General features: G+C 41.1%; 1 pseudogene; it reads left to right on the top strand.

Annotated features, from left to right (window-relative positions):
- The window catches only part of LOC149157643 (auxin response factor 19 pseudogene), a 76,706-nt pseudogene extending 53,786 nt beyond the window's left edge, over positions 1-22,920 (top strand).
- The last annotated feature ends 751 nt before the right edge of the window (positions 22,921-23,671 follow it).

The raw sequence follows: 23,671 nt of genomic DNA, 5'->3' as shown, positions 1-23,671 counted from the left end.
GCAAACGTAGATTAGTCATTTCCTACTTTCATTTCAATTCTGCAATTTCCATTCCAGCAAAGTAGATTAGTCATTTCCTTGCTTTCATTTTGATTCTGCAATTTCATTTCAGCAAATTCATTTCAGCTAGTTGCAATTTGTTGTTCAATCAATTTCAGTTTTGCAAGTACAAGCAGAGAAAAAACAAAAATCATCCAAAGAAGAGATTTCCTTTCATGCCTCGTAGGAATAGAGACAATTCAAGAAAATTCCTACCCAACAACCCCACCACATCACTAAGTCACCCTTCTCTCTTCTTTGGTGGTAGTGATCCAGAAGAACCTATAGGTGAACCTCCAGAGATATACGAAGATCCTATAACAGAAGAAGAGCAAGAAATCATTCCTCCTGAGACCATGGCTGAAAAAAACATTAGAGGAAATGGGGAAAGAATAGAAGGTGCCTTTCCTATCCGAGAGACCAATGGGGACACAAAAATGAAAAACATAAGTCCCTCAGCCTTACCTCACTTCCATGGATTGACTACCAAAGACCCTAATACCTTCTTGTTTGAGTTTGTTGATCTCTGTCGAACCTATGACTATGTAGAAGACAAACAGAAGTTGAAACTGGTTCGCTCTACCCTCAAGGATGCAACATTACGCTGGTTCAAGGGATTACCTGGAAACAGTATCACAACTTGGGCTCAGATGTAGAAAGCCTTTAACAACAAATACCAGGACTACTGTAGGTCAAAGGATACCAAGGAAGAAATCTTCCGAATGACCATGGGAAGTGATGAATCTTTAGAAAACTATGAAGAAAGGTTTCAACTTAGTTATAAAAGGGCTAGGTGCACACTTGATCCCGAATCTCTGAAGTTGGTTCTGCTCAGAGGAGTCCCTGAAGACTTTCTAGATACCCTCCATTTGCTGGTTAGGGAAGACATCTACCAACTGCCTTATGATGACATAAAGACTATGTTTACAAACCATTCTAGGGTAGCCAGAAAGAGAGGTAGGGGAAGTCATCCTTTAACCAGTACACCCTTATCCAGTTCATCCCTTAAAAACGAACTTGAGAATTAGCTGGAAGATTTCAAGAGCGAGATGAGGAAGACTCTTGCCATGCAAATGGATACCTTGCGGATCCAAAGGAAACAAGAGGAAGCCGAGAGGGCTTTGGCCATCTTTTGTCCTAGGTGCACTAGAAAGCATCTTGGAACGAATGTCCATTGCACTCTATAGAAGTTTGTTTAGTCTGTGAAGAAGACCATCCTACAAATCAATGCCCTTCCTTACCCACAATTAAAGCTGCATATCAAGGGGTTGAAGGAGCCACTGAACCACTCTATTTCATAAACCAAAGGAGGCCACATGGACCCAAACCTTACCAGCAGGGGATGCAAGGGACATCCTAGACTTATTGCAACCTCAATCAAGCCACTTCCATGCCTTGTTGGGGTCCCCCTGCTCATCCTTCCTGGTCCACACCCCCTCCTTGGTTGTATCCATCTCAATATCATACTCAACTAGTTGCTGCTCCGTTTCACTCTTATGCTCAGCCACAGCCTCAATGGAATGCACCTCATTAGGGGTGGAGGCCCTAGTACAACTCTCCTCCTGCTCTTTTGCCTCCACCACCTACTCAACCACAACCATTACCTCCTGCTCCTCCAAGACAACCCCAAATACCTACTCAACCGAACCTGAACCCCAACAACAGACAGGCCCAATAGGTATATACTGGAGAAACATCATGCCTAGCCTATGCTATGGAGATTCAGAAGATTAACCTACAATCTAGGAAGGTTCTCCCAGATAGCCTCCTAAGAAGGATGAGGAAGAAAAACAGGAAAGTGAACCAAAAGCCATTCAACCCTTTCCCGAGAGACTAACTAGAACCACACAACAGACCCCAGAAGAAACTGAACTTCTAGGAGAATTGAAACAGTTATGTGTAAAGATACCACTTCTCCAAGCCATAAAATATGTACCAATCTACAACAAGCTGATCAAGGAGAAATGCTTCAGGCACCCAGGCAGGTGCAAGAGGGATGCTCCAACTATCAATGTCATAGGACAACTGCCCGACCTGATGTTGGGGCAGGTGATCTGTCCGAAATATCTAGACCCTGGGAGTCCTGTAGTCGATGTCCACATCAATGGCATCATAATCCCCCATACCTTGATTGATCTAGGGGCTGCCATTAATGTGATGACCAAGGACACTATGCTCAAACCAACCTTCAAAGTTCTCTGAGGAAGACCACAACAGTACTGCAGTTAGCAGACCGCTCCACCATGACCCCTGAGGGGATTGTGGAAGATGTAATGGTCTCTATTGACTCCTGGGAGTACCTTATTGACTTCCTGGTTCTTCAGCCAAAGCCAAAGCTCACTGGGTATCCTCTCATCCTGGCGAGACCTTGGTTGGCTACTCCAGATGCTTGCATCATTTGTCGAGCTGGGGAGCATGACAATCAAGAATGGGCATATGTCCAAATAGCTAGTCCTATATCCTCCTGCCCAACCTCTATTAGAGTATGATTTACCTCTCTGGTTGGAGGAGGAAGATGAGGATGAAGTCTATTCCGCACCATTGTGTACAGTAGAGGCTACCCTGGGGGGTCCACAAACCAAGGATGATCTTATTGAGAACTTGATTCAGAATCTAGCCCCCGGTGTGTTTCCATTAGAAGAGTTGGTGGAAGAAACCCAAGGAAATGCTCTAGTTGATCTCTGTATGGCTGATCCGACCCCTCTCTGAGTTAAGAATGTGGAATTCGGCCCAGAAAGAACTTTGAATATCAAATCATCCCTATCCACCTCTCAGGAGAAAGAACTGTGTAGCTTATTGAAAAACCACTTGGATGCTTTTGCTTGGAGCTATAAGCGATGAAGGGAGTCCACACTTCAGTTTGTACTCATCACATTTACATTAAAGAAGATTTTAAACCAATAAGGCAGCCTTAAAGGAGGATGAATCTAGCCCTTAAGGACATTGCCAAAGAAGAACTGCAAAAGTTGCTGGATGCAGGATTCATCTACCCCATCTCTGATAGCGAATGGGTCTCTCCTTTGGTGCTAGTGCCAAAGAAAAATGGGAAGTAGAGAATCTATGTAGATTATCGAGAACTAAACAAGGCCACCAAGAAGAACCATTTCCCTTTGCCTTTCATAGATCAAGTGCTAGATGGCCTGGCAGGGAAGAAGTTCTTCTCCTTCCTAGATGGTTTTAGTGGGTACAACCAGATCCAAATCAGCCTAGAAGACCAAGATAAGACCACTTTCACTTGTCCTTGGGGTACTTTTGCCTACCAAGTCCTTTCTTTTGGGTTATGCAATGCTCCCGCCACTTTCCAGAGAGCAGTACTGAACATATTTGCTGAACTGGTTCATGACTCAGTGGAAATCTATATGGATGACTTTATCCCATATGGTTCTAACTTCCACGAAGCTTTGACTAACCTAGGAAAAGTTCTAGCCAAGTGTATTGAAATGAACCTGTCCCTCAGTCCTAAAAAATGCGAATACCTGATGATTGAAGGGATCGTGCTAGGTCATACAATTTCATAGCAAGGATTATAGGTGGATCCCAACGAGATTGCTATCATCCAAATGGTCCCACCTCCTCAAAATGTAAGAGATGTTCAGAGTTTTCTAGGCTTAGCAAGGTATTATAGAAGATTCATTAAGGATTTTAGTAAGCTAGCCTCTTCATTGTTTGGTCTTTTGGGAAAAGATTTTAAGTTCATATGGACTGACAACTGTCAAGAGGCTCTGGATGCCTTGAAAGGTAAACTGGTAACTGCCCCAATTTTGAGAGGTCCAAACTATGCCCTACCTTTCCACATTCACACAGATGCCTCGAACAAAGCGATAGGAGAAACCTTAGGGAAAGTTGATGAGAGGCTAGCTTATGCCATATATTTTGTAAGTAAAAACTTGTCTAAGGTAGAATTAAACTACAATGTAACCGAAAAGGAGCTCCTAGCTGTAGTCCATTCCCTAAATAAGTTCAAACACTACATCACCAGCTATCAAACATTCGTACACATGATCATGTTGCAATTAGGTATTTAATGAATAAACCAGATGTAAATGCTCGTATTATTAGATGGTTACTTTTATTGCATCAATTTGATTTGACCATTGTTGATAAGCCAGGTAAGGAAAATGTTGTTGCTAATTTTCTGTTTAGATTAGATCTGCCTACAGGTGAAGAAGGAATGGTGGATGATCAAATGCCAGATGAACACCTATTTGCTATTTCAGTACTCTCTCCATGGTTTGCAGATATAGAAAATTATTTTGTTTCAGCATAGTTTCCGCCACACCTGTCCTCAAAAGAGAAGAGCAAGATCGTGAGGAAAAGTGCCCCATTCACCTGGATTAGGGGCAATCTTTTTAAACTTCGCCCAGATTAGATTCTGAGGCAATGTGTCAGGGAGGAGGAAGTTTTTGACATCCTCCTAACCTGTCATGATGGGCTCTGTGGGGGCCATTTTGCAGCAAAGAGGACTGCCTCCAAAATTCTGCAAGTAGGTTACTATTGGCCCACTTTTCATCAAGATGTCGGGAGATATATCAGCCAGTGTGACCAATGTCAAAGGATGGGGAAACCTACCCCAAGGGATGAGATGCCCCTGCAACCTCAAGTGATTTTCAAGCCATTTGAGAAGGGGGGCATGGACTTTGTGGGTCCTATCAATCCTCCTTCAAAACAGAAATATTACATCATTGTGTGTACCGATTATCTAACAAAATGGACAGAAACAAAGGCGATCAAGGCAACAACAGAAGAAAAAGTAGTTGAGTTTTTGAGGGAAAATATCTTCTACAAGTTTGGTTATCCAAGAGAATTATTCACAGATCAAGAGAGTCAGTTTACCTCCAATCTCATTGAAGACCTACTCACACATCACAAGATTAAGCATAGAACTTCCACCCCTTATAATCTGCAAGCAAATGGATAGGTGGAAGTCACTAACAGAGCTTTGGAAGGGATTTTGACTAAGGTTGTAAGCAGCAACAAAAAAGATTGGGCAGATCGATTGGTTAAGGCCACCTGGGCCTATAACAACCACCTAGAAAACCACCACAGGGTTCACACACTATGAGTTAGTCTATGGGAAGAAGGCTCTGTTGTCAATAGAATTTGAATATAACACCTTAAGGATGGTAGCTCAGCTGGACCTAGATCTCAGCCATGCACAAAAGGAAAGACTACTTTAGCTAAATGGATTGGATAATAGAGATTACAGACCCTTCTCCACTCAGAGGTAGTCCAACTTCAAAGAAAAATATGGCATGACAGACACATCAAAGAAAAACAATTCTAGCAAGGAGATTGGGCGTTGCTATATGATTCAAGATATAAAGATTTAAAGGGCACACTGAGGACAAGAAATACGAAAATTATGTTTCTTCCATTCTTTAAACACAAAAAATGATGGTAAATAAAGCAATAGCGTTCTTTACTTATTCTTACCTGATTCCTTCCAGCTGTTATTCCTTTCATTCAAAACCTTCTTCAGCTGTTTTTTTAGCCCCTGCTCAAGCATTAGCCTAAAATTTCAGAAGGAGAAGTAACTATGGGAAATCCTGCAGGATTCCTATAGTAGTTGATCCCTTTGAAAAACAAACTCCAGAGACAGGGTCAATGCAGCCAAGATGTATGCAGCATGCAAAGAGCAGAGCCTGATCGAAACATCACTAGCATAAGCCAAAGTCCGAGCATGCAGAGCATCAGTAGCAACAACAGTGAGCAAATGAATTGCCAAAGTCCAGCATGCAGAACATAGCAGTGACTAACAAGTAAGTGGCTAAACCTATTACTCGATTGCATGAATATTATTTAGGAACTGCACGAACTATTGGAATGGTCACGATTAAACAGAATCGGTGGCTAGCTAACTAGCCACCCTTTTTCAGTTCAAACCACCCTCGTGGAGTTCAAATGAGTCGCGTGCAATTCAAACCATGGTTCAGATATGCAGTCAGCACGTGTGGCCCGTCAACTTGGAGAAGAGAAACTCAAAATCGGTAGTGGTGGCAGCGTATAACAGGAAGAGTGGAGGTGATGGTGGTCAGGCAACATGAAAAACCATAATGACACTGGCGTAGGACCAACGGTCCAGATGGGGATAACGTACCCATCCGGCCACCTCACCTAGTCACTGCAGATTACGCCATCAGCTTAAGTGTAGTGCGGTCTAAGCCTCCACCACCTTTTGTTTCATTTGCATCGACGAGCTCTCTACTGCGGTACTCACCTACCACCTTCAGAACAGCGAACCAATCATTTTCTGCCAGTTTTTCAAAACCCTATCACCTATCAGGCTCTACAGGAGCACTACTGCATTCTACAGGAGCAAGAACACCGTCTAAAGGAGGTTTTCTACAGGAAGGCCAAAAAGCAGCTCTGTAGAAGAAAATTCAGAATTTTTGTCAAAATTCGAGCTCGAATTGAGGTAGGCTCGGGAACCCACTCTGCATGTGATATATCCATACAAGGTGGTGGATTATAAGCAAAGTATTGGGTTGAAAAAAAGAAAGGAAAGAAAACTCCAAAGTCTGCCCGTGTTTTCCTAAATTCCATACAATTTACCAATTTTCGTCTATGCACTCAAAGTCTGTTTTTCCCTTTCCCGTATTCTCCTATAAAAAAATGGACGCAACCATAGTAACCAAGCTTGTGAAAAAAATGAATTTGCAATTCTATTTACTCTGTCTAAAAAAACACTATTTTATATATTCTCTGTTTTGTCAAAATATTGAAGTTCCTCCAAGAGCTGTGAAGTAAATTCAGGGTGAAAACAGTTTGAAGGGAGAAAAAAATTGTAAATTGTTGTTGTGAAAAGAAGAAGAACACAAGGAATCCCCTCTCTAGTTGTAGGAAGACAAACATCAACCATTCCTCTGTTTCCAGTTTTGAAAGTTGTTGCCTTCTTCCTCATCTGAGCATTTTCAGAAACCACTAAACACCATGCCAGGAGGTTTTATGAGAAAGGAGCCTTTGAACTCCAACAAATTGCATGAGCACCCCGAAGTGGTGGCCCTCTTCACCAGGGCAAACTGGATGTCTTTCTTTGAGAGAATTCATGGTTATGACGAAGAGGTTACTGAAGAATTTCTACTGCCCTTAAGAACCCATTCTAAAACACATGCTACAATCAGTTTCAGGGGTCTGACCCTAGAGCTTACACCAAATTTTATTATCAGAATCACAGGTCTTCTACTTGGGCTCCCTTGGAGCAAAGAAGAAAAACCATTAGGACAGGTTGCTAAAAAGACATTTTTTTAGCCTGATGAGAATCCTGTAGAGGATAAGAATGGGGTAAAAAGGACAAGCTTACCTCCTCCATGGAGAGAGGTCAGATACCAGATCATGAAATATATCACTTGTGAAGGAAGATTCGATATAGTTTATGGTTATTACTTCATCTTATTGCATGAATTGAGATATGGGATGGACCTACCTGCAGTTAGAAAACTCAGTCTCCCATATTTCCTCCTCCAATCTTTAATAGAATGTGGCACTAACTTAAATGCAGGGGTCCCAGATCAGCTGGCCCACCATGGGCTCATCAAATTGTTGGTAGAAGATTCCCTACACATATACACCATCCCTATAGCATGGCAAATTTTCAGGAACATGTCTAAAGAAGATGACATCAAAACTGCTATTGATGATCTTAGCCCATCTAGCAGTAAAGAGGAGGAGGAGATAGAGGAATTTTAGAAGGAAATTCATGAGGAGGCACAAGATATTCAAACATAAGGAGAAATAGAGGAGAAACACAAAGAAGAGGAGAAACTTGACAAAACCACAGTTGAACCTAAGGTAGAAAAGAAAACAGCATCAAGAGCAGCAAAGAGAAAGAGGAAAAAAGTTGAGAAAAAGAAAACCAAGACAACTCAGAAGAAGGCTACCACTAGAAAGGTAGAAGCCCTGTAGGAAAAGGAGAAAACACCATCTGAGATAGCAGAAATCAAAGTGGAAACAGCAGACACAGGTAAAACTGCAGATGGTGAAGAAGAAAAATAGCAAGAGGAAGTGTCTCCTGAGACACTTGTAAGAGAAGTAGCAGTTGTTTTGGCTACACTTAACACTCCATCCAAGCAAAAAGGGAAGAGAAAAAGACAGACATCCATGTACTTTAGGGCTCCAAAGAACACCAGGATTAAGGTGGGCAAGCCCCAGCCACCATCAAAAGAACCCATTATCATTGAGGATGCACCTACTGTGAAAAAGGAGGAATCTCCCTCCAAAATCTCCATCACCTATGAGAGAGGGAGTCCAAAGACCTCCACCTGGAAGGAAAGAATCAAATTGATGGACTCCAAAGCAGTCCTACAGGAGGCACAAACCTCTCTACAGGAGACACTGGCTAAGCTTAAAAAAACTTAAAATTGGAAAAGAAGGTAGAAGAACAGTCCCGAGAGGAGGGTAAGGCAAAAGAGATGCCTGACCCTAACCCTTAGCCTAACTTAGGCTCCTACTACAACCTTCTGGAAGGTGGGAAGATCATCCCACAAAATTTTTTTGTGCCCCTGTTCTTTGAATTCGAAAAAGAAAGGGTCAGAAGCCACAGATGGATGCAAATTGCAAAATCCAAAGGAGTATAAGATAATGGGCATATGGAAAACAAGTTGAGAGAGATGAGCAGAGAATTGAGCATGGTCAAACACAAAGAAATCATCAGAAGAGCCCAACTACAAGAAGAAAATGAATTGTTAAAAAAGAAGTTACAGGAACTGGAACCTCAAGGGTGAGACAAGTTGCCAATCTTGGAAGGGTAGCAACAACAAGAAGGACCCCTAGCAGATAATGAAGTAGCAGAGAAACAGCAGCAAGAAGAAGAACCACAGACTGATGTTGAAACGCTGATGAAACAGCAGCAAGAAAAAGAATCTCATGCAATGACTGAAGTGCTGATTTTGAAAAAGCAATTGCAGGAAAAGGAAGCCCAGATGGCCTGCATGGCCAGCTGGGAAATGGAGGCCTTGCAGTGCAGACAGCTAGCTAGATCCTATGCACTGTATCTCAAATACTAGTGGCTCCAATTACAGATTAAAACATTGGCACAGAGGGGCACAATTCCATTCCAAAATTATGGTCAGTTTATGCATTTATGTGATAGTAGTTCAGCCGAGGATAAAGCCAAGCTAGCAGAATTTTACCTACACAACATGGCACTTCTTGACATGAATTTATGGGATCCAAATGCTGCATTGGGAGACCTATAGCTCATGGCTATGGCTTCTTGGTTGAACCATGAAGAAAAGAGGGCAGTGGAATTTCAGAAAATCATGGAAAAGGAGCTAAGTGAGCCCCTGATGATAAGGGTAGAACCAGCAGAACCATTGGATCTCATTTATGCCCACCAGCACCTTGCAGCCAATCCTTGAGCTGCCCCTGACTATGTTGACAGGAAAGCACAGGCTATAGCTCACTTTGAAGATATGGAGAGGTTGTTTGGTGATGACTGCCTTCATGCCCGCATGAGAAGGTGGAATATATTATCACATAGCCTGAAGATTAGGAAGTATCACTCCCCAATTAGAATGAGGGAAACCATGAGGAGAGTGCCCCTATATAAACAATCAATTCAAAACTTGAAAGCCAACTGGATTGGTCTTAAGTTCAGTCCTCCAATACTATCAGGACTGTTGGAAGGAGTTAAGGAGGAGGAAGAACAGGAAAAATGGGAGGAAGTGGACAGGAAAGTAGGTTTCCATGACAAAGAGGAAGACATCACATCAGAGGCTTGGGATGTCAGGGAAGCTATTAAAACTATTAAAGATGAATAACTGGATTAGTTGCTTAGAGGATGAGCAACCCATTCAGCGGGGGGGTGATGATGAGCCCCAGAAATGGGTAACTATATGGGCTCATTCTGCCTATTATTTTCATTTAATCCACCATTCTCAATATTTTTTGCATGTTTTAAAATATTTATGTCAATAGAGTGAATGGGGATGGTCACTTTGCCATTAAGTCTAATGAGTGTTTATTGCAAATTTTTGGACAATTTTGGACAAGGCCCAGGAATTTATGAGCAAAATGACAGCCAAACCCGAGGAAAAAGGGATGAGGACTTATATGAGGGGTGTCTCCTTCATTAATTACCCCTTCCTCGAATTCTGCATCAACAACTCGGAGTACAAAGGCCCACATTGATGATTCCAAGGGGCAGCCGAGCAAGTCAAGTAGGGCTGATGTTATCTTCAATTCTAGGCAGTCGAGTTCCTTAAGTTTAGGAGGACTGTTGGGAGTCCCCACTTATATAAATAAGAAGGCTTCAAGCCTCAGTAGGTTAGCCATTTCATTATATATTTTTGCACTCTTGTGCGGCCTTGTACTCAGTTCATTTTCGAGCTCTTTTCGAAGACAGTTTTGTGATGTAACTTCTATTTTTTGATAAATGAAGATGAACCAAGTTTTGAACCAGCACTGATCTTTTCTAGAGGGCTAAAGCTCTTAGGTTAGGTCCCAACCCAAGCTACCCAACACCTGATTTGTGTATTTATATTCTTTTGCTTGCATTCATAAGATAATTTCTATTGTTTAGGTTAATCTTGCTTTGTTAAATTAGGTTGCTTTTGATGGTTAGAATAGTTGTTTTTGCTTCAAGTTGCTTAAGTAGTTTGCTGCAGTAATAGAAAAGGTCCAAAAAGGCTACCAGTAGGTCTTGGTCTCCTTTCTCCCTCCCTGGGACCATGATTTGAGGTCAAGGTAGTAATGTTGCCACCAAAAACACAGTTTTTGCTCCTCCAATGCAATTGCTAGTGTGATATTTCGAGTTGGAGAAGTTGATATCAGTTTGGATTCACATGCTTAGATCATTTCTTGTTCATTTACCATGGTTTTCTCGCACAAGTTTCTGTTCATAAAGTATTGTTTGGCATTTTTCTGGTTTTAGGTCAGAATTTAGGTTAAAATAGGCAAAACTCTGTTTTTCGGTTCTTGCTTCAGTAAGTTTTGAGGAATAAGTGTGTAGCTCTCTTGTAGGCCATTATAGCTTATCATTCCTCCATAACATAGACTGTACTAGTTCATCTCTCAATATTTCCCCAATCATTTGCCACATTTCGCCAATCTGCCCTAATTTCTACGTTTTTTCACAAAGTTGCTTTCTTGACCTTTGAACAAATCCAACCATCTCATTCATCCCTGATCTTCCTTGACACGTTCTAGACCCCTCAACACCTTCATCCAGCCTTCATTTCCATTTTTCCATCAATTTTCCACATGCAAACCTCCAAAAACCACTTTTGGCCTTCTCCTGTAGATCCTCCTGTAGAATCTCCTGTAGATCCTCTGCAGCCTCCTATAGAATTTCCTGCGAGTGATTTTTCAAAGTCTGATCGTAATGGAAGTCTCCAGAAGGGTGATAGGGACTTCTTAGGACCCCTCCACACCTTTCTCACCATCTACGAAAGCCAACTCCATCTTCCTTTGCCACCAAACCTCTGCACAATCACAACCAGTCAAATCATAAGCATAATAATTCCACGCAAAAATACTTAAAAGTACAAAAAAGATGATTTCTTCTCATTTCTCTTCAGAAGTAGCTTGAATAAATGCAATTTACCTTTTCAGTAGTTAATGAAACCCATTTCAGTAGTTCCCATCTCTTTCTTGCACAACTAGGGTTTGCTAGGGTTTGCATTTCGTTTCAGTTTTCCTTCTCTTTCTGTGAGTAGAATAGCCCCTTATAGAGTTAGCTTTCTTCCATCACAGTAAAAGCTTCTTTTGAGAACTCATAGAAGTTGGCTTCAGCTCCTAGTGAACTTGCGCCAACTGATCAAGTAACAGCCTGCAGTAAGAGCTAATAGTTGTGCATACAGCACCATCACTTCCAAGTTTGTTACGAACTACCGGGTTGATAAAAGTAAAGTAGGGAGCCCCAGGAATTGCAGCATTATTGCTGCAATACTGGTGCTCACCACCAGGGAACTTATCCCCTTTTCCCTAAATCCTACTTAGATTCAACTTGTGGTCCATTATGTCACAAGTTCATCCTAATAATTATAATGTTCTAATAATTTGTGACTTCACCATAAGACTGACACCCTCACTTTTATGTGCATGCCACTCTATTAGAACATGGTACCCTCTAAAGTCAATTTATGAACCTTGGATAAAAACATTCACACTTTTGAATTAGGCTTATTTTAATAATGTCTTGGCCACCTAGGCTTAAGCTCTTTATCACTTAGCCTTTATTCCCCCTTTCATAGTAGTATTAGATCCGTCATACTCTTAATCTAACTTGGTTTTCAACAATGGTGTATTTGATTGATATACATATAATTTCATATTTACAAAACTAGGTTCTTTGGCCCCGAAATATATAACACATGCACACTTATCCTAAACACACATGTACATGGGCACATTGACCTCTAATTAGTCCTCGAATCACCAACATAAACATTATATGTACATCACATACATGGCCAATCATCCTAGGGGTGTTACAAGAAGTTACATTGAGATCCTCTACAAATAAGGGATAAAATATTTTGAGTGCTAGAAAGAGATTTTTCAGAAGAATACTTACAATTTCCATATTTGATTTACCTTTTCCTCATGCTTGAATAATATTAATCATTAGAAACCTTTCAATATATTTCTTAATCCTGTTGAATTCGCCCATCTTGAAGTGAGAGAGTTTTTTGAGGAGAGTTTTGAGGGTATCCCATAATTCCTTCACACTTTTTATTATCCTTGGTATGATGAATGAGACTAGCCTTGATATAAAGAGTGATCAACCAAAGAGATTCATCCTTCTTTACATATATAAGGTCATCATTGTCATCATCTTGGGTAGGAAGCAACTTCATCAACTGCATCCATAAACCTTTACTTTAAGGTAGGGTATCCATTTGATCCACCCAAGAATGATTTAGCCCAATTTAGATGGGGAACAACCACTTTGAATCCATCGACTCAATAATATTAGGATGAAGGCTCCTTATGGAATGAATACTTCTCTATATACCCAAATGGTACAAAACCCTAGATAACCCTTGGAATGAAGGTGTGGCTATATAGAAGGGTTAAAACTTTGAAATAACACCCTAAAAAGAAGGCACAACCCTAGATTAGGGTTTATATGTCTAGAACCCTTAGAGAAAGTAAAATGGAGATGATTCAAGATATTGTAACAAAGATGCCACTAGGATCGTGTTGTCGTTGTGACAAACACCCTCTAAAATTTTTCCTACACCCTAATTTTGGAGCCTACTATGGATCTTATGATCAGTCATTCCATAGTCACTTCTTGGTTAGTTGATTCTTTTGTGTTCCCTCGGATTGAAAGTGTCGAAGTCACTTGTTCACACATGCTCAATTCACAACAAGTTCATGAGTGCATCGTTTTACACAAGCTTGGACAAGCATAGCACGTTCCATTAAGACCGTGCCTGTGTGATGTAAAATCCATGTCGATAGTCAGTGCACATTAACAACGAAAGTTTCTCACATTCTAGCTACATTCGTACTTCAATTTCAATGAGTTTTGAAAACTGTTTCTTTCACGCACCTTTATTTTTACAAGTGTCATTTTCATGTTTTTAGCTGTCATTTTTGCCTTCCTTCACTCTAAAATGTGTGGCAAAAGAGTCAAGTGAATTATAAGAAAAGGGAAATGAGGTGGTCTCTCCTCATCCTAGTCTTTTACCATTTGAAAAAAAATAAAAAATTGGAGAGCTCTTGGAGAAGAGTCTAGGGTTTTGGAAACCTTGCTTGTAGATAACTAGTTTTGGTATTGAAACCATACATGCTAGCTAGCTGAAGAGTGGAATCACTCAGATTTCAACATAGTGCTTCATTGAAGAAGGAGATTTGAGAGAGAAAATGGAGGTAAAAGGCTTTATCCATTGATTTTATTCGCTAATCTTGAGTTTTGCATATATCTTTGACAAGATGAGAATACCCAAAATATTATCAAGTGTCCAAGCCCATATCTGAGCTATAAGTGACCCAGATCTTGAGCAATTGTATGTTTTTCAGCTGTCATGAATAATTAAGTAATTACTTTCAATAAATCACCCAAAAATAATAATGTAGTATGATCCATGATAGGGTGTTGACCTTAGTTCCATCAGAGGGGATGGATCCGTTTCTCATTATTTATCCTCCAAAACTCAGTCATGGGAGAACAATGCTAAGTCACCCCTTTAGACATGTGATGGAACTATTGGTTGCATGTTAGGAAAGTTTGAACAATGTAGTTGACACTTTTGTTGGAATTATGGTGCGCATGGTTCTAGCTAGTTGATGTTGTCATTGGTTCATGATGGAAGCTAACTTATGTTGGCATTGATGTCAACCCCATGCAGTCTAGTTGATGTTTCGATGCATTCATTTAGAATAGTTTGCAATTTGTTGAGTTGGCATTGAGATGGTTATGTTGGTAATAATGTTAATTCTTGATGTCAACCTTTTGAGAGTGGTTGGATGATGGAATTGGTGTGGTTGATGGTTCATCATGTGTTAGTGGTGTTCATGGAGATGTTTCCTTGAGTTGTCTTGTGTTGGAATATGTTAGCATGTCCATTGATTGGAGGAATTGTTGATGTTGATAAAGGTGGATGATGAAGATCTACATGTGATGGAGATGATGGCTCTGTTGTCATTCATGTTGTTATGATGACACACTTGTTTAGTTGGCATCTTAGGTCTTCATGCTTGTGTTTATGGAGATGACTTCTTGTAGTAATGGTTTGGCCTCATGATGATGATGATGATGATGATGATGATGTAGAGGTGTTGTAGGTATGTTCATAGGTGTTACAACTTGTGGAGGACTTGTTGGCAGTCTTTCCAACCTATGTTTGTTGGCCTTTTATGCCAACTTGGTAGTGAAATTTGAGAGACTTTTATCATGGGTTTTTAGAGGTTCTACAACATTAGGAGATGCCCCCCCAAGTAGATAAACAAGTATATGAAGTTTGGAGCTGATTAGATGCAATATTAGGGCTACAAAACTCTTGAGAAAACTTAGTTTTGAGAGGAATACATAGGTATTATGAAGGAAAAATGTGTATAAATAGGTTTTATGAAGGAAAGTTACATATATGTCCTGGAAGTGAATTTCTCTACATTCCTCGCATAAATCCAAAATATTTCAACTTTTATGTTTGGGGAAGCTTCTAAACTAATTGGTAAAGGCTGAAATGGGTTGAAAAAGTCCTCTAGTGTGTGTGAACACCATTAGTGCACAAGTAGTGATGATTATGATATGATTTTGTCAACTTTGTGCACCCTTGATCCTAGTCCAAAAGTGCAATTCACCCTTCATGTTTTATATTCTTCCTTTTGGAGCTGAGTGATGGTTGATGGTGAGTATATTGAATGAGTGAAGGTTGCATTATGTGAGTATGTTTCAGAGCCATTAGTGAGCTTGATTTCTTCAGTGTATGAGCTCTAATGGTAGCAAAATGAGTAGATATGTTTAATGAAGCATAATATTGATTTAGATCTTCATATTTTAGAGAAAAGATGTAGAGAGATGTAGCATAGTTATTGGTAATGATGGAGAGCTTGGCATAGCTCCATATTTGAGATTCTCACATTTGTGATGAGCCCCAAAAATGTACAATTATTTGGGCTCATTCAACCTCCTAATTTGGCTTAGTCGACCATTCTCATTTGTTTATTGCATGTTTTTGATTATTTTTATGTTAATAGAGTGAATTTGGTTAGTCATTATGCCAACAAGTCTAATGGGTGCTTTGTGTAGCCTTTTTGGTCAACTTGGAGACAAAATTGAAGGTCTTAATGAGCACTTGGCAGCCAAATTCGTGGGAGAACAAGCTAGAGGATTTGTAGGAAGGTGTCCCCCTCATTTATGGGCCCTTACCTCGAATTCTCCACCATCAGCTCAGAGTTCAAAGGCCACCAAATCAATGAGCTCAAGGGCAGCCAAGCAAGTCAAGTTGGACTGCTGTTAACTCCAAGTCTTGGGCAGCCAAGTCCCTAAATTTTAGGAGGACTGTTGGGTCCTCAAATTGTATAAATAAGAGGGCTTAAGACCTCATTTCAGTTAGTCATTTTGGGTTAGCTAGTGGGTAGTCATTTTGTAGCTAGTTATTCATTTTGTTTTAGCCATTAGTTAGCTAGTTTGTAGTTCGATTTTTATGCAATAGATTAGCTTTGCTTTCAGCTCATGTTCAAGTTCTCCTTGTGGACAGTTTTGATGTACTTTTCATTTCTTGATTAATAAAGATGGATCCAGCTTTGCACCAACTCTAAATCTTTCATGGGAGGTTGTAGCTCTTGGGGTTGGGCCCATCTCAAGCGCCCAGTACCTCCCTTGTTTCTCTTTATGTGTGTTTGCTGCGTTCTTGAAATAAAATCTGCTCTTTAGATTTAATTCGTGCTTTGTTACTTAGGTTTCTTTTGATGGTTCGAGTAGCTTCTCATGTTTATAATAGATTGGTAGGAGTTTGTATGCATTTAGATCTTTTGGCATGTTCTTTCTCATGTAATGTATATGGTTCTCTTTTCAAACAAGGCTGCTGTTTACTCATTCATTAACAGTTGGATTGAGTTAGCTAGGACTTGGTTTGTTTGCAAGAATTCATTGATTTGTTTGAATAAGCATTGTGCAGGGCATCTCTATCACCTTCATCACCTCCTCATTCATCTGAGCCTCGTTCAGGTCAGCTCCTCCATCACCAAGTCTGTTTCTTCATCTCCCATCTGCTCTTTTGCCACGTAACCCTACCTTCTTGCTTTTCCATTACCTAAACCTTCGTTGATGCAAGTCAGCCTTCCACATCATCTCACCTCTCCATCCATCAGTTCCTAGGTCACTTCAGACCCCCATCCTACCTCCATAACCATCCATGCATCTTCCATCAACCATCCATCCTCAAAAATCCCATTTCGAACCATCCTGTAGAAGAATTACAGAACATCCTGTAGAAGACTTACAGAACTTCCTCTAGAAACCCTTGCAGACTTCCTGTAGAAGTTCATAAGCACGGTTGCATGTCATCCAGACCTTGTGAAACTCTCAGAGAGGATGTCAGGTATCCCTTAGACCCTTTCTGTACCATCCCAACCTTTCCCAAAGCATTTCATCCCTTGATCCATCCCTGCACAGTGAAAAACTAGTTAGAAGCGCATGCATGATAATTCCAAAAACTTAATCAAAAATACAAAAAGATGTTTTCTTCAGATAGTGATAACTTAGACACATGCATTTTACCTTCCTAGAAGTAATGGCATCTCTTCTCATAGTTTGCATTCTCATTTTTGCATCAGTAGGACTAGTTGGTAGAATTAGGGTTTGCTAGGGTTTGCATTTCTTTTTGGCTTTCAGTTTCTTTCCGCAAGTAGATTAGCTTCCTTTGAGTTAGCTTTCGTCCATCACTCATAAAGCTTCTTCTGAGAGCATATAGAAGTTGGCTTGAGCCCTAGCGGACTTGTGCCAGCTGACCAAGTGACAGCTGCGACAAGAGCTAGTACTTGTGCATACAACACCGTCGCTTCCAAGTTTGTACGAACTACCGGGTTGATAAAATTAGAGATAGGAAGCTCCAAGAGTTGTAGCATTATTGCTACAATACTGGAGCTCACCATCTTTTTGGCGCCGTTGCCGAGGAAGCGTCAGAGTATTAGTAATTGTTGCTTTTCTTCTACTTTCGTACTCTTACTTCTGCTCAGTAGTTTATTTCATTTTCATTCCGCAAAAGTAGCATAGACATTTCCTGCTTTCATAGATTAGTATTTCCTGCTTTCATAGATTAGCATTTCCTGCTTTCCTAGATTAGCCTTTCAATTCCACAATTTCAATTTTGCAAGCGTAGATTAGTATTTCAATTTTGCAAGTGTAGACTAGCCTTTCCATTCCTGCAATTTCATTTGAGCAAAATAGATTAGTCCTTTCCTGCTTTCATTTCAATTCCGCATTTTCATTTTATCAAGATAGTTAGTTGCAGTTCAATCTATTTCAGTTTTGCATGTAGAAGTAGAAAAAAGCAAAAATCAACCAAAAAGATTTCATTTCATGCCTTGTAGGAGTAGAGATAAGTTAGAAAAATGATTGCAAAACACCCCCACTGCTTCACACAGCCTTCTCTCTTCTTCGATGGCTGTGATTGAAGAACCCCTGGGTGGACATCAAGACATATTTGAAGAACCTCTAGGGGAGAAGAAGAAGAAAACATTCCTCTGGAGCAAATGGCTACAAGCAGAGATGTTGGGAGCAACATCTTGTCCAAAGATGAATTTGAAAATCAGATCAAAGATTTCAAGAGTGATATGAGGCAGTTTCTTGCCATGCAACTGGATACCTTGCGGATCTAAAAGAAGCAAGAAGAAGCCAAGAGGGCTTTGGCCATTTTTTGTCCTAGGTGCACTAGAAAGCATCCTAGGAACGAATGTCCAATGCACTCTCTAGAAGTGTGTTTCATCTGTGAAGAATACCGTCCTACAGATCAGTGCCCTTCCTTGCCCAGAATCAAAGCTACATATCAAAGAGCCAAGGGAGCCACTGAATCACCCTATTACATGAACCAAAGTTGGCCGCATGGACCTAGATCTTACTAGCAGGAACTGCAAGGGACACCCGAGACCTATTATGACCCCTATCAAGCCACTTTCATGCCTTCTTGGGGTCCCCCTGCTCATCCTTCCTGGTCTACACCTCCTCCTTGGTCATATTCTCCTTGTTCCTTCACAGATCCATATTATGCCCAACCAGTTGCTCATTCATTTCACTCTTATGCTCAGCCACAGCCTCAGTGGAATGCACCTTATCAGGAGTGGAGGCCCCAGTACAACTCTCATCCTGCTCATTTTCCTCCACCACCTGCTCATCCACAACCATCGCCTCCTCCTCCACCAAGGCAACCCCAAATGCCTACCCAACCACAATGCCATCCACCTCCATCTCAATTACACCCCTCCACTCAGTTACCCGTAGCACCATTTCCAAAGCCATACAATGGAGTAGCTCAACCCAAATGCAAATCTGAGGCACAACATGTGCAAATGACTCCTTTTGAGCTCAATGATGTTCACCAAAGCTCAGGAAGAGTGTTGCAAAGCAGAGATTATATTGACAACATTGAAAGACCAAAAGCAAAAGAAGATTCCAAAGAGGAGATCAAAGAACCATGGGCTGCACTTAATGAAGAGAAGACATCAGAAGCAGAGATAAAGAAAGATCCCTCATGGTTACCATCAAATATTCCATGGATTCAAGAGAAAGATCAGCAAAAAGAGGAAGGTGAGAAAATCATGTTAGAAGGTGACATGAAGAATGATCGAGATCAAGAAAAGGACCAAGGATATCAAAGCTATATTGAGACATGGTTCCAGAAAGTCACTAAGTTGCAGCAGTACTCTCCTCCTCAGCTATGTTTTGTACTTTCAAAGTTAGATCACTTTGTCTCTGAGATCTGGATACCTATCAAAGCATGCATTGCGAGCCTTCACATCATTTTTTCTCTAATCTCGATGTGCACATGGCTCCATTGGAAGTATTCTTATACTTGAAAATGATTTTTCTTTTCAAGTAGGGTAGGGTAGAAAAAAGAAAAAAAAAAAAGAAAAAAAAAAAAAGAAAAAAAAAAGGAAAAAAAAATGAAAAAAAGGAAAATAGAAATCTAAGGTGAAAACCTCCTCGGAGGCGCCTTAGATTGGCTCATTGATTGAAAACCTCCATGAGGCGGTCAATGGGTTGGAAAAAAAAAAGAGAAAAGAGAATAAGATCTTTGGGTGAAAACCTCCCTTGGAGGCGCCTAGGGCAGGCAATTAGGGTGAAAACCTCCATGAGGCGCCCTAGTTGTTTTTCAAAAAAAAAAAAGAGAAAAATAAAGAAAAATAAAGCTAATCTCCATTTCATGTTGCAGCAATGACATTGCAGGTTAAAGAAGGACGTTTCATGACAGGAGGAGCACTCAAATCAAAGACAAAGGAGTTTTTGTGCCTTCTACAGGAAGTTTCGTATCTTCTACAGGAAGCTTACAAAAAAGCCAAATTGATCTCCGAGGAGGACCTGAAGGCTTGGAATATGTCCATGAGGCCTACCCACATCCATGTTTCCATTCCTCACTCCTTTTCCATCATTTTTTTCATGTCATTATGCTTCTTTCCTCAAAACTGTGTCTTCTACAGGAAGCTCTGTATTTCTACAGGAAACATCCTGTAGAACCTTGGGACGAGCCAAATCCAATTTCAAAAGTGAATCTAATGGTGGGAATCTGTTGATTAGGCCTACAAGCACTTGTGTGTCCATCCCTTGCCTTCATCCATCATTTTTTCCACCTCCTTGTGCTTCTCATTGTGCTTCTACAGGAACTTCCTGTAGAAATTGTGGGAAACTAGGCATGGATTTCAAAAAGTTGTTTGGTGAACATGGTAGCTTCCTCAAGGGTTCAGAAGTCCTCATGCAATCTTCCAACTCCTCCTCCATCATCTCCATACCTACATCACAGCCAAAATTCATTTTGTCATACCATGCAAACACATGCAAAGTGCCTTGAAGCAAAAATCCATAGAGCAAAATTTGTTTTTCCCATAACTTGAAAACCATGCATCCATTTGACAAACCGTTTTATGGAGAATTGTACAAGGTTGATGAAAACATGCCTGAGAAGTTTCACGCAATTCTGGTGCACGGTTTCCAAGAAATCAGCCTCCATCACCATCAGTAATTTTTGCATTTTCTCCATATCCGTGCATCCATTTTAAAACTTGTTTCATGGGGAGATGCACATGGGTGATAGTAGCCTACCCAAGTAGTTTCAGCCGATTCTGATGCACGGTTTCCGAGAAATCGACCTCTGAAATCTTCAGCCATTTTCCATTTTTCTCGAAATCTGTGCATCCATTGATCACGAATTTGCTATGGGAGATGCATAATGATGGTAGTAACATGCTCACCGAGTTTCAGATCAAACTGATCTACAGTTTGGGAGAAATGGCAAAAAGAAGTTCTGGTTTTGTGACCAGGCAGCAGCAGCAGCTTGAACGGGCGGAGTTGAACATGGAAATGAACTCTTGTTGCATGAATCTGGCCAGAGGACACCTGCACAAGGAAACCAGCTATGAATCATCAGCCACGCCCTCATGCAACCAAGGAATCCAAGCATGCAGCAGCAAAAAGCTTCACAGCAGCCAGTCGATTTGCAGGTACGTGACTTAACCTTGTTCATCTATTTGCATAGATCTAATCTAAAGCAATGCATGAATGAATGAGATGAGTGGGTTCAGCCAAGAAGGGAGCCACGTTCAATTGCACTCAGCAAGGCAAAAATCACGCATGCATGGATCAGCCATTCACGTGAAGTTCAAAAACAAAACACAGTCAGTTGGGGATATTCTAAACTCTAGTGCAACTAATGGAATTGAATACAAGCAGAGAACGAATAGTTAGCAACAGCAGTTCATGACAACACTTCAGTTCGAAAAAACCAGCGCGCATGTTTTTTTGCCACCTCACCACAAGTCACGCAGTAATTCAAGGAACGCTCGGCTGAAACTCTCACCACTCTTTGTTCAACTGCGGTCAACTGAAGCGCATGTCCACCATCCAGATCAGTTAAACAATGGTGCTCTACCGATTTCTGCCTTTTATTCTCGAGATCTCTTCAGTTCCTTAAAAAAATTCCCGCCTGTTGCACTCTACAGGCGTTTTCTACAGGATGTCGTCTACAGGAAAGGCAGAAAACAGCCCTGCAGAAAGAAACCACGGGATTTTTAGAAAAGTTCAAGCTCAAAACGAGGGGAAAGGAGGAGCATTAATTCTGAACTTTGGCATGCCTGCGTAGGACCTCTTGTTTCATTTCCACCACTAGATTATACGATGCAACCACCAGCTCAAGAACTTGTGGCCAGAGATTTGCCTAACCATGCAGACATATCTATCGTGGTCAGCCAAAGAGGCATCTTCTAACAACAGGATGGGGTGTATTTGTGAGTGCGAAGAGACTTTTTGCTGGTGACTCTGTCCTTTTTATAAGGGATGAAAAATCACAACTCCTTCTGGGTATAAGGCGTGCAAATCGGCAACGAGCAACTATGTCGTCATCTGTCCTGTCTAGTGACAGCATGCATATTGGTGTTCTTGCTGTAGCAGTGCATGCTGTTTCAAACCATAGCCCATTTACCGTTTTCTACAATCCAAGGGCAAGCCCTTCAGAGTTTGTCATTCCTCTGTCTAAGTACAACGAAGCAATCTATGGCACCCAGGTTTCACTTGGCATGCGGTTCAGGATGATGTTTGAAACTGAGGAATCAGGCGTGCGCAGATATATGGGTACCATTACAGGGATCAGTGATCTTGATTCTATGAAATGGCCAAACTCACAGTGGCGTAATATCCAGGTTGGGTGGGATGAATCAACTGCTGGTGAAAGGCAGAATCGAGTTTCTATCTGGGAGATTGAGCCCGTTGCCACCCCATTTTTCATTTGTCCTCCGCCTTTCTTCAGGCCCAAGCACCCACGACAGCCAGGAATGTTGGGTGAAGAATCAGAAATAGAGAGTTCCATCAAGAGATCTTCATTGTGGTTTGGGGAGGAGACTGGTATTGTTAATTCTCAAAATCCTACAATGCCTGGTGTTGGTTTACTCCAATGGATGAACATGCATCAGAGACCTGATATAATAAACTCATCCATCCAGCCAGATTACTATCGTCCTATGGCTGCTGCTACCTTACAAAAACTGGGGAGCAGTGACATAACCAAGCCTTCGAATTCAGCCCAACAGGCATTGCAGTCACATTAGTTACAATTCAGTATTCCACAGTCCCAACAGTCAGAATTGTATCAACCTCAAATTATGTGGTCACAACAGCTGGATCAACACCATCTTCATATGCAACAGCAAAATCCTTCCCAACAAGTGGAGCAGCAGCACAGTTCGAGAAGAAGGCACCCTCAGCCGCGCAGACCAAAACAGTGAAGGCAGTTCTACAGGAAGTTATCAGACTGTTTCTACAGGAAGACAGAGACTGTTTCTACAGGAAGTTTGGAAAAAGGGCAACAAAAGGAGAAATCGGCCGAGATCTTAGCTAAGCAGGCAGCACCTGTGTTGGCCACCCTAAGCACATCCATCCCCTCCATGAACACTCATTTCTTTTAAGGTTCGGGCACAATTTAGTCACGGTTCAACCTTCTACAGGAAGCTACAGGACTTTCTACAGGAAGTTCTGTATTTTTACCAAAAACATCCCGTAGAAGCCTTTTGGCAGGCCAGAATCAATTATGGAGAGGGATTTGAAGCTTGAAGTTTGTTGAGGAGGCATGCAACCACTCTTTTCTTCCATCCTCCACTGGTTTCATCTCCTTTCACCACCATTTCCGCCATCAGATTGAATACACTTGCACAATCATACCCAAGCTGAGAATTCTTTAGGAAAAGGAGCAAGTAGTGGGAAGAAGCAAAGAAGCATGGTTTCATGACAGAGAAGAGGACATCACTTCAGAAGCTTGGCATGACAAGGAGGCCATCAGGGCCATCAAAGACAAGGGGAGAGATAGGTTGCTCAGAGGATGAGCAACACTTTCAGTAGGGGGGTGATGATGAGCCCCAAAAATGTACAATTATTTGGGCTCATTCAACCTCCTAATTTGGCTTAGTCCACCATTCTCATTTGTTTATTGCATGTTTTTGATTATTTTTATGTTAATAGAGTGAATTTGGTTAGTCATTA

This window comes from Pinus tabuliformis, chromosome 5_2, assembly GCF_031772625.1.
Source record: "Pinus tabuliformis cultivar Carrire ecotype Pingquan chromosome 5_2, CPIR1, whole genome shotgun sequence".
Taxonomy (NCBI): Eukaryota; Viridiplantae; Streptophyta; class Pinopsida; order Pinales; family Pinaceae; genus Pinus; species Pinus tabuliformis.
This window is presented reverse-complemented; position numbering and strand designations above follow the sequence as displayed.